The sequence below is a fragment of the Lactuca virosa genome, chromosome 2 (genome assembly GCF_052849685.1).
Source record: "Lactuca virosa cultivar CGN04683 chromosome 2, Lactuca_virosa_CGN04683_v6, whole genome shotgun sequence".
Lineage (NCBI taxonomy): Eukaryota > Viridiplantae > Streptophyta > Magnoliopsida > Asterales > Asteraceae > Lactuca > Lactuca virosa.
Window position 1 is genome coordinate 287,370,383 of NC_136427.1, and position 10,595 is coordinate 287,380,977.

The 10,595-nt window shown below is 34.2% G+C and overlaps 1 long non-coding RNA gene across 1 annotated transcript; it reads right to left on the reverse strand.

The window, feature by feature from the left end:
* Positions 1-3,851: 3,851 nt before the first annotated feature.
* LOC145157087 (uncharacterized) lies at positions 3,852-5,383 on the reverse strand. The gene is made up of 5 exons (XR_013737082.1): positions 5,251-5,383; positions 5,005-5,173; positions 4,747-4,819; positions 4,617-4,664; positions 3,852-4,430 (listed from the first exon to the last, which is right to left on the reverse strand). It is a non-coding gene; the product is annotated as an uncharacterized LOC145157087 (long non-coding RNA).
* Between the last annotated feature and the right edge of the window lie 5,212 nt (positions 5,384-10,595).

A 10,595-nucleotide genomic window follows, 5' to 3' on the forward strand; every position in this document is an offset into this window, starting at 1 on the left:
TCCGTCCTTCAGATCTGCAATCTTCGGTTCAGATCTATGATTTCTGCTACCACCGACGTTCAGATCTGAGAATTTTGGTACAGATCTATGATCTCCATTGCATTAGATATTCCAGATCTGTGATTTTCCGACCATCGTTGCATTAGATCTTCCGGATCTGACTTTCGTGACCTCATTTTACTCCTCTCGCATCTGCTCCGCCACAAACACCACCAGAAACACCTTCAGGTATCAGATTTGTTCCACCAGTTGTCAACTCCTCATCCTTCCACTTATGTTTCACCACAGCCGTCATTTTCTCCTACAAACACCGCCTTCACATTGCTTCAGATCTGCTTTCATGACGATCTATACTATTACAAGCTCAGATCCGGCAACCGACTACACTGGAGCAAATCTGAAGCCAAAAAAGTTTTTTTGTGGTTAGATTTATTAAGAAATAACAAAAACTCGTCTTCTTTGGTGGCTGGTGGTGGTTCCACCGTCTTATGATGTTTTATGGTAAGATCTGGTTATTTTTTAATAAGAACTCATCTTCTGTTGTCGCCTCCCTTCTTTGCTCTCTTTCTTTTTGATTTCTGAAAACTAATTTCTAAAAACAACATGCACACAAGGTGTTTGATGAAATGTCTCAATAAAAATATATATGTTTTAAGCTGTGAATATTATGAATGAGTATTTGAACTAGTCTGTTAAGTTGTGAATGCATGTCTGAAATAATCTTTTAAGTTATGATTGAGTGTGAACTAATTTTTTAAATTGTGAAATATAAACAAAATAGTATACTAAACTATGATTTTTTTTAATCCATATATGATTATTGTAGCATGGTAAGAGCTTCATATTTGATGAAATATGTATTAAATTGTGAATATATTGAATTAGATGTGAATATACTACATTGAGTTGTGAATTTGTAAATTAAACTATAAATACACTGAATTAAACTGTGAATTTGATATATTAAATTGTGATTTTTATATAATTTTTATGTTAAATTGCGTACGAATGAATTAAATGTTCAAATAATATTGTAGGTTTTTACTTCTATCCTCTATGATGTTATTGGTCATAAAAAAAATGTAAATAGACTAAATTAAATTGTGAATAGAAAGAATTAAACTGTGAATATTTTGTGTATAATACACAATTTAAATTGTGAAATTATTATATTAAACGGTGAATTTTGTATATTAAATTGTGAATTCACTGTATTAAGTTGTGAATCGACTGTATTAAATTGTGAATTCACTATATTAAGTTGGAAACTAACTATATTAAGAATTAAACTAACTGCGTGAAACTGTGAATTATATTAAGCTGTGAATTTTTTATAAATTTTATGTTAAAATATGAATTATTTATGTTTGAATTTTGTATTAATTTTCTTGTAAATATATTAATTTTTTGTATTGTATAAATATGTAAGAATGTAGTAGTTTTATAATTTTTTTACATTAACTCTAAATAAATGAATTAATATTTTATTAAACTGTGAATAAAGTATTTAATCGGTGAATATATGACTTTATATACATACATATATGATTTTGAAGGAATGATGATTGCAATGGTGACACATGGGATTGGTGGCAACGTATTGTGGTGGGTGGTGATGATAAACTTTATTTAACTCCTTTGAAGTTTTGAATTATTGCAAAATAGATTGTATTAAATTGTGAATTTTGTGAATTCAACTGTAAATAAATTGTATTAAATTATATAATTTATATTATATATATAGTAATAAATTATGAATGAAAATACTAAATTGTAAAAATTATGAATTTTCCATTTTCTTAAGAAAAAGCACTAAAAAATTAGGATTTTTATATGTTTATTAAGCATTCACATGTTTAATAACTATAAAATGGGGTTCTTAGAGTTCTTAGTCTTTTTGGGTTCTCATTTGAACCACTCCCTATATATATATATATATATATATATATATATATATATATATATATATATATATATATATATATATATATATATATATATATATATATATATAAACAAAGACACACGGTCATAGATTAAAGAATATGGTCAAAAGTAAATAAAGTTAGTTCATGATTTCTCTTTTGCATGAAGAATAGTTCTCTGGTGCATTAAAGTACCTGTGTTGTTTCATTGAATTGTGTTAAATGAGTCACATGCATTTTGTACAATATTAATCGTGGGTTCAACAACACAATAGAAAACAACAAAAAGTCTAAACCGTTGAGCTCGCTATTTCTGGTATCGTTTCTGAGCAGTACCCATACGCCCGATACCGCCCTATCCCATATACAAACTGTCATACGACTCCGTGAGCCCTTAAGCTCCATTTCAATCAATGCATTAACATTTCACTACACCATAAAATTAGGAAATTCATAGATTAATAACATGGTTATCCTTTTATATAAAAAATTCAAATCATAACAAAAATGGAATTAACAGATCTCATATTTAAGTAATTGTATATGCTTAAAATAATTAAGTGTTTTGACCTTTCAATTCATCATCGGACATAAACGCCACTCTCCAACATCTTAGAAATCCCAACTTTCACTTAAAAAAACATAACACACATAATCGTAATCTATTACCCAAACTAATTAAAAGAAAACAAATATTTAAAGAAATTAAACAAAACAGCAAACGGTATGAAAAGATTATCAAGAATGAACAACGTATCATGAACACAAACGAAGAAGAAGATTATGATCTAAGATGGTCCCTACTCGGCGCTTCGTAAACTTCTGTTTGATATTTAATGGGGAAATTTCCCTTGCCAGATCAAGATTTTTCCAAGCCGAATCTATGTCAAATTTATCTTCGTGCCATGCTTCATCCTTGCTTCAAAATAAGTCAAAAATCAACTAAGAGCTAAGTAACTCTTATAGTTTATACTTTATACAAAAAGAAAAAGAAGAGAAACATCGAAAATAAAGAGGCGGAGCATTTGTCTGCGCTATGTAGTGAATGTCGGCGTCTAGGTCAACGTTGGTGGTAAGCGTATTTTTCTAAAGAGAGGAGGAGCGTTTGTAGAGAATGAGAGAGTGACTGAGTTGGAAGTTTGGGAGGATGTTTAGAGCAACAGAGGGATACAAGAGTAAATAATGGAATCTAGAATATAATTGCTAATTTTAAGGATGACACAAGTTGATTTTAAGGAATGCATCTCTATCAAAAAGGAAACCGGATTCTTAAAAATTTTGGCCGGAAAAAAATAAGAATGTATACAAATGATGACACGTGGCATGAGTGGAATGTAGGAAAATAACATGTGGCAAGGGTATGATTCTTTTATTAGAAAACTAGGTTATGTTTAAGCTCGTGGTTAATATTCTATAATTTTAAAAAGCAGACCATTTTCATGTTTCTTGAATAAATTTAGAAATTTAGAAACTTATTTATGTGGTCATATTTGCCTACAATTCCAAGGCAAATAATGAAATAATTAAATAAATAAAAGGTACATTGTTCAAACCTGAATTATTTATTTGAATAAAAGTTTAATGCAAATGAATAAACCTTTATTTCAAATCACATAATTACCTCAAAAAGTCATTTCAATAATTGGTACACATGTGTTCAAATTTATGTGAATCATCAACAAAAACATATGAATTCTGCATTAATTCATCGTATGTTAATAAAATTAATTGTATTAAAATGAAACAAACTTGTGCGCTTAATATCAGTAACAATGATATTTTAGGTCTACAAATCACTCATCGTTAAAATTTATGCGCTTACTTGCAGTAACAATGATTATTATTAAAGAAAACACCATTTATATAGTTGGAAAAAAAGTTACCTTAACCAACTTCTAGCCTTTCTAGGCACTGAGTATGGCCTTTCTAGGCACTGAGTATGGCCTGGTGACCTCTTTAATTTGAATAACCCAAATCCAATCTGTGTACTTCCAATATTCTTAGGACTTCTATGGACATGGACCTATAACTTTAATTTGAAATCCAACCCCTAAATCATTAAATCTCCAATACACCTGAGGATACATAAACTTCTAGGCACTGAGATTTGTCTAGTCCCTTACTTCATGAATCTTGTGCTCGAGTGTTCCCTGTATCTTTTTTTGAATGACAGAATATATTAAATAAAACAAAAACCCAGTAGGAAGCTGGAAAAATTACAGTACACAAATGAAAAAGAAAAAAAAAGGAATAACATGAATAGAAGCAGCAAAGTCGCCTATTGTCAGAGTGGATGATGTCTCGAGCCTATTAGGATTAAACAATGAAAAATTAGGCAGTGAGCGATTGAATTATAGGAAAAAAAAATAGAGAAACAACAGCAAGACTTTGATAACAACACCATGTGATCTGATTGAACTTTTCCATTTCTTTTGTTCTTGAGGTTTGATCTTTTGGATTTGCAGAAATAACAATCTATTGTAGTTTCTTTGTCTTTGTATTCATCTACATTCATGATATAGTTAATACAACCATTATCAGTAGGCAGAGATTGATAAATTTGCATAAAAAAGATACCCATTTATAATTATTGAAAATAGAATGGTTATTTTTTAATTATCGTTGATAAAAATGGGAAATTGTATAAGCTTTTTTTTTTTTTTTTTTAAATCTAACTTTTCTCTTACTCACATGATAACCTTGAATGAACATCCAACATTCTTTGGGACATCTTGATAACTGTTAATAGAAACAGAAGGAGCATTTTTATGCAAAATGAATTATAGTTGAAAATAGTTGAAGGAGTGTACTCTGTACATACCATTTTTTTAAGGCAATCCAGATAAACAGCTTCAAAGCAAGTATTTTCTCCAGGACAAATATGTGAATTTTCCCTGTACAGATCAACTCACAACAAATAAGTATATTCTAATAAAAGAATTTTCTAAGAGGCATTTTTTCAAACACGTTATGAGCATCACTGTAGTCTTTTCGAAAAAAAAAATTCCATAGGATTACAACACCCAAAATGCTTCTCAACAGTACGATAAAACAAAAGAATAGGAGAAAAACACCTTACCTTGTATATATCTTCTTCGAAAGGGTAGATAAACTCATAAAGTTTGAAGTTCCCCTTCTTAGTGATGAAGATTATTACAACAGGTCTAAAAATAGAGGGTTTTGACCTTGCTTTTTCTCTTCATGGAACCATCAACCCCCTTCCACTTAGAACCCTAAATTTATGAAACCTAGAGACAACAAATCAACAACCAAAAATAAATTGAGCCAAAATGTAGGACTAAGAAAATGGAAACAGAAAGCATACCTGATGCATCTAGCTTTTGAGTTGAGGTATGTGCGTGTGTTTTCTTGTTTATGTAGTGGGGAGAAAACATTGGTGGTGATAAGGGTGGTTTCAAGGGCACCAGAGGTAGCTATGGAGTTGAAGAGGGTGGAAGTAGGCATCGGCGTTGATGGTGACAGTGGGCATCTAGGGTTCTCTAGAGAAAGGAGGAAAGAAACTTAATTTCAAATTTTGAATGCACAATCAAGTCACGTATCATGTGGAAAAGTTGCCTCCAAAATTAGCAAGTGGCAAATAGTTTAGGGGTTATTTCAGTAACTTATCATTTACTATTCATAGTTTGACTATGAATAGTAATATATATGGTAATTGAATATTGATGGACGGCATATATATTGAAATGTTGAAATGTCAAAAATGACGGCTCCATTTGAATTGAATTCTTTGACTACGCAACAGTCGGCCAAATAATTGTTTTGCTAAACAATTATTTATTATTGTCAATGGACGGCAAATTTGGACGGTAAGAAAGTTGTCAAACATTACGGCAATTTGGTGTTAATTGGAAGAAACTTTACGGCTACTCTCCCTATAAATATATGTGTTGCAGCAGAACAATAGTGTAGAACACAACCAAAAAAAATCATCCAAGTATATATAGAAAAGTATTACATATATATACTGATACACCACCGTGTATTTTAGCTCTCCCACTCTATTTGTAATCTCTTTCATAATCCCTGTAAACACTTCAAATTATAGTGAATTGTTTCTCGGCTTCCTCCGCCCGTGGTTTTTTTCCCGATTTGGGTTTCCACGTAAATTCCTGTGTCTCTATTCTATTTATTTTATTCGTATTACGTTGTGATTATTACGCTTTGATAATTTTTGATCCCATTCCGCATTGAGCTAATATTATTTAAGTCAATTCGTATCTGTCGTATTTTACAACAATTGGTATCAGAGCATCCGGGTTGTGATATTAGCTCGTTGGGATCATTTTATCAAGTAATTAATCATGTCTTCGGTAAAATACGATATTCCACTACTGGATCGTAACACCCGATTTCCGTTGTGGCAAGTAAAGATGAGAGACATTCTCATTCAGATGGATTTACACAAGGCGCTCTTGGATTTCAATAAGATGCCCGATACATGGACCGAAGAAGAAAAGGAGATGAAAGATCTGAAGGCTTTATCCCAGATTCGTTTGCACTTGTCAAACGATGTTTTGCAAGATGTTCTAAAAGAAACGTCAGCGGCTTCTTTATGGCTAAAGTTGGAGCAACTGTTGATGACCAAGAGCTTACCAAACAAGTTGCATTTGAAGCAACGGTTGTTCAATCTCAAGATGATTGAAGGAGGCTCTTTAGCTGAACATATATCCACATTTAAAGAGTTAGTAAATAACTTAGAGAATATGGATGTTCAGTATGAAGATGAAGACTTGGCTCTATTCTTACTATCGTCGTTGCCAGAATCCTATAGCCATTTTCGTGATACTATTATCTATAGCCGTGACACTCTAGTTTTAGATGAAGTCTATACAGCTTTGGATTCAAAAGAGAAGATGAAGCATATTACTGGTGGTGGTTCAAGTGATGCTAAAGCCGAAGGTTTGAATGCCAGAGGAAGAACAACAGAGAGAAGTAGAACTTCTCAATCTTCCAACAGAACCAGATCCAAGTCAAAAGGCAAACGAAAGTTTTGCAACTATTGTCACAAGAAGGGACATGTGCTTGAAGAATGCTTCAAGTTGAAGAACAAAGAAAAAGAGAAGACGGAAGCAAATGGTACACAAGCTAGCACTTCGGGTGAAGCCGATCTAGCTGAGGTCGAAGGTATTAGAGAACTTTTGACAGTTTATTCAGATAAACTGGATTCCACTGGTGATTGGATACTCGACTCTGGTTGTACTTTTCATATGTGTCACAACAAAAGTTGGTTTTACACATTTGAAAAGGTTAACCAGGGCTATGTGTTGATGGGTAACAATACTACATGTCCAGTTCTTGGACATGGTTCAGTCAGGATCCGTATGTTTGACGGAGTTATTCGAACCATGGGGGATGTTAGATATGTTCCTGACCTCAGAAGAAACTTGTTATCTCTCAGTTCCTTTGACAAAAAGGGATACGAGTTTGCTGGTAAAGGTGGAGTTCTCAGGGTATTCAAAGACGGTTCCGACAAACTAAGAGCCGAACGAAAAACCTCAGATCTTTACTTTCTTGACGGGCAAACAATTTCGAGTGATGCTGCTGTTGTGTCAAAGTCTCTTTCTGATCCAGATCAGTCCCGTCTTTGGCACCTTCGACTCGGCCATATGAGTTTTCAAGGCATGTCAGAATTGAGTCGAAGAGGTTTACTTGGTCAACAAAAGATTGTTGATTTGGATTTCTGTGAAGACTGTGTATATGGCAAGGCAAAACGAGTAAGGTTTGCAAGTGGTATCCATACAACGAAAGGACCACTTGATTATGTTCACTCGGATTTGTGGGGACCGGCTCGAGTTGCTTCAAAAGGTGGAGCTATTTATATGCTCACTATTATTGATGATTTCTCCAAGAAGGTGTGGTCTTTCTTCTTAAAAAATAAAGGAGACGTTTTCTCTACCTTCAGAAATTGGAAAGTTCAGGTTGAAAAGCAATCAGGTCTGGTGGTAAAGTATCTTCGTACGGATAATGGACTTGAGTTTTGCTCAGAAGAGTTTAATGTTTATTGTCAAAAGGAAGGCATTACTCGACATCGCACAGTAGTCCATTCATCTCAACAAAATGGTGTAGCTGAAAGAATGAATCGCACCATTATGGAGAAGGTCCGGTGTATGCTTTCTAATTCCAAATTGCCAAAGTCTTTTTGGGCGGAGGCTGCTTCGACTGCTTGCTATGTTATCAACCGATCACCGTCACGAGCAATCGAGAAGAAAACTCCGTTTGAATTATGGTCCGGTAAACCTGCAAATTATTCAGATTTAAAACCATTCGGATGTCCAGCGTATGCACGAGTTGACAATGGGAAGCTAGAACCAAGAGCAATTAAATGCGTTTTTCTTGGGTACAATCAAGGTGTAAAGGGTTACAAGTTATGGAGCTTTGATTTGAAGAAAATTATCATCTCAAGAGATGTTACTTTTGATGAGTCTGCTATAATTCAACCAGTTGCTGACTCTTCTAAAAGAACAGATGCATCAGATGTATCATCCGAAGCAAATAAAGAGAATGCTCAAATGGAGGTGGAGCTTCCTACTTCACCTACCACTAATCAGAGTACAAATCAACATCAAGATTCTTCTTCGTCGGATGAGCATGTTGTTGGTGAAGATTCAACACCTTCACAACCACAAGCTACTACTCCAAGCATTGCAAGAGATAGACCGAGAAGACAGATTATTCCTCCGAAGAGGTATGCTGAATCTGATTTGGTTGCTTATGCTTTTATTGTTGCTGATAATATTGAGTCTGCAACGGAGCCTGCGAATTATGACGAGGCTATCAAATCTGAAGACTCAAATGATTGGATGCTTGCTATGCAAAATGAGATGGAATCCTTGCAGCGAAACAGTACTTGGAATTTAGTTCCTATTCCGAAAGGGAAGAGACCAGTTAAATGCAAGTGGGTCTACGAGCTCAAGGAACCTGTCAACCCAAATGATAAACCAAGATACAAAGCTCGGTTAGTAGCTAAAGGCTACAGTCAGATTCCTGGTATTGATTACACTGACATTTATTCCCCAGTTGTCAAACATACTTCCATTCGTGTGTTGTTGGGGTTGGTTGCTTCTAACGATTTTGAGTTAGAACAACTTGATGTCACTACAGCTTTCCTAAATGGTGAGCTTGAGGAAGAGATTTTTATGCAACAACCTGAAGATTTTGTAGTTCCTGGAAAGGAGAACTACGTATGCAAGTTGAACAAATCTCTTTATGGCCTCAAGCAGTCTCCTAGACAATGGTACAAGAGGTTCGATTCTTTCATGACCAGTCACAAATTCAGCAGGTGCACCTATGATAGCTGCGTTTATTTTAAGAAAGGTGACAATGGTTCAAAGATCTACTTACTCTTGTACGTGGATGACATGTTGATTGCAGCGAAAGATATGAAGGAGATTCAGAAGTTAAAAGACCAGTTGAAAGCTGAATTTGAAATGAAGGACTTAGGAGCTGCCAAAAAGATTTTAGGTATGGAAATTATTCGTGACAGGAAGTCTAGGATCTTGCATCTTTCTCAGAAAAGTTATATTGAGAAAGTCCTAAGACGCTTCAGTATGCACGAAGCAAAGTCTGTCAACACACCTTTTGCAGCTCATTTCAAGCTATCATCCGCTTTGAGTCCTACTAATGAGACTGATATGGCTTACATGGCACGTGTTCCATACTCTAGTGCTGTTGGATCTTTGATGTATGCTATGATCTGCACGCGCCCTGATTTGGCTTATGCTGTTAGCATGATTATGGCAAAGATTTGGATAAACGAAGATCAATTACAGGATATGTGTTTACTCTAAATGGTTGTGCTGTTAGTTGGAAAGCTCAGTTACAGTCTACAGTTGCCCTGTCTTCTACCGAGGCAGAGTACATGGCGATTACATAAGCAGTTAAGGAAGATATCTGGTTGAAGGGGTTATTTGGAGAACTCGATGATAGAATAAAGGTGACCACAGTTTTCTGTGACAACCAGAGTGTTATCTTCTTGAGTAAAGATCAAATGTTTCATGACCGAACAAAGCATATTGATATTCGTTATCATTTTGTGCGGGATATCATTGAAAAAGGTGATTGTGTTGTGGACAAGATTCATACAGATTATAATCCCGCTGATATGTTCACTAAAAGTCTTCCTATAGCCAAGTTCAAATTATGTTTGGACATGGTGGGTGTTTCTGATCGCAGTTGAGCCTGAAGGCTCGTAGGTGGAGGAAGTATTATTTATTTTTCGGAAACAATTTTTTCTCTATATAAAATTTGGAGGTTCTTATGGAAGTTTTAGAGTTTGGTGAGCTATAGGTTTTGACTAATCGTAAAGCATGACTTGCTTAATTTTGATGTCAAGGTGGAGATTGTGGAAAAGTTGCCTCCAAAATTAGCAAGTGGCAAATAGTTCAGGGGTTATTTCAGTAACTTATCATTTACTATTCATAGTTTGACTATGAATAGTAATATATATGGTAATTGAATATTGATGGACGGCATATATATTGAAATGTCAAAAATGACGGCTCCATTTGAATTGAATTCTTTGACTACGCAACAGTCGGCCAAATAATTGTTTTGCTAAACAATTATTTATTATTGTCAATGGACGACAAATTGGACGGTAAGAAAGTTGTCAAACATTACGGCAATTTGGTGTTAATTGGAAGAAATTTT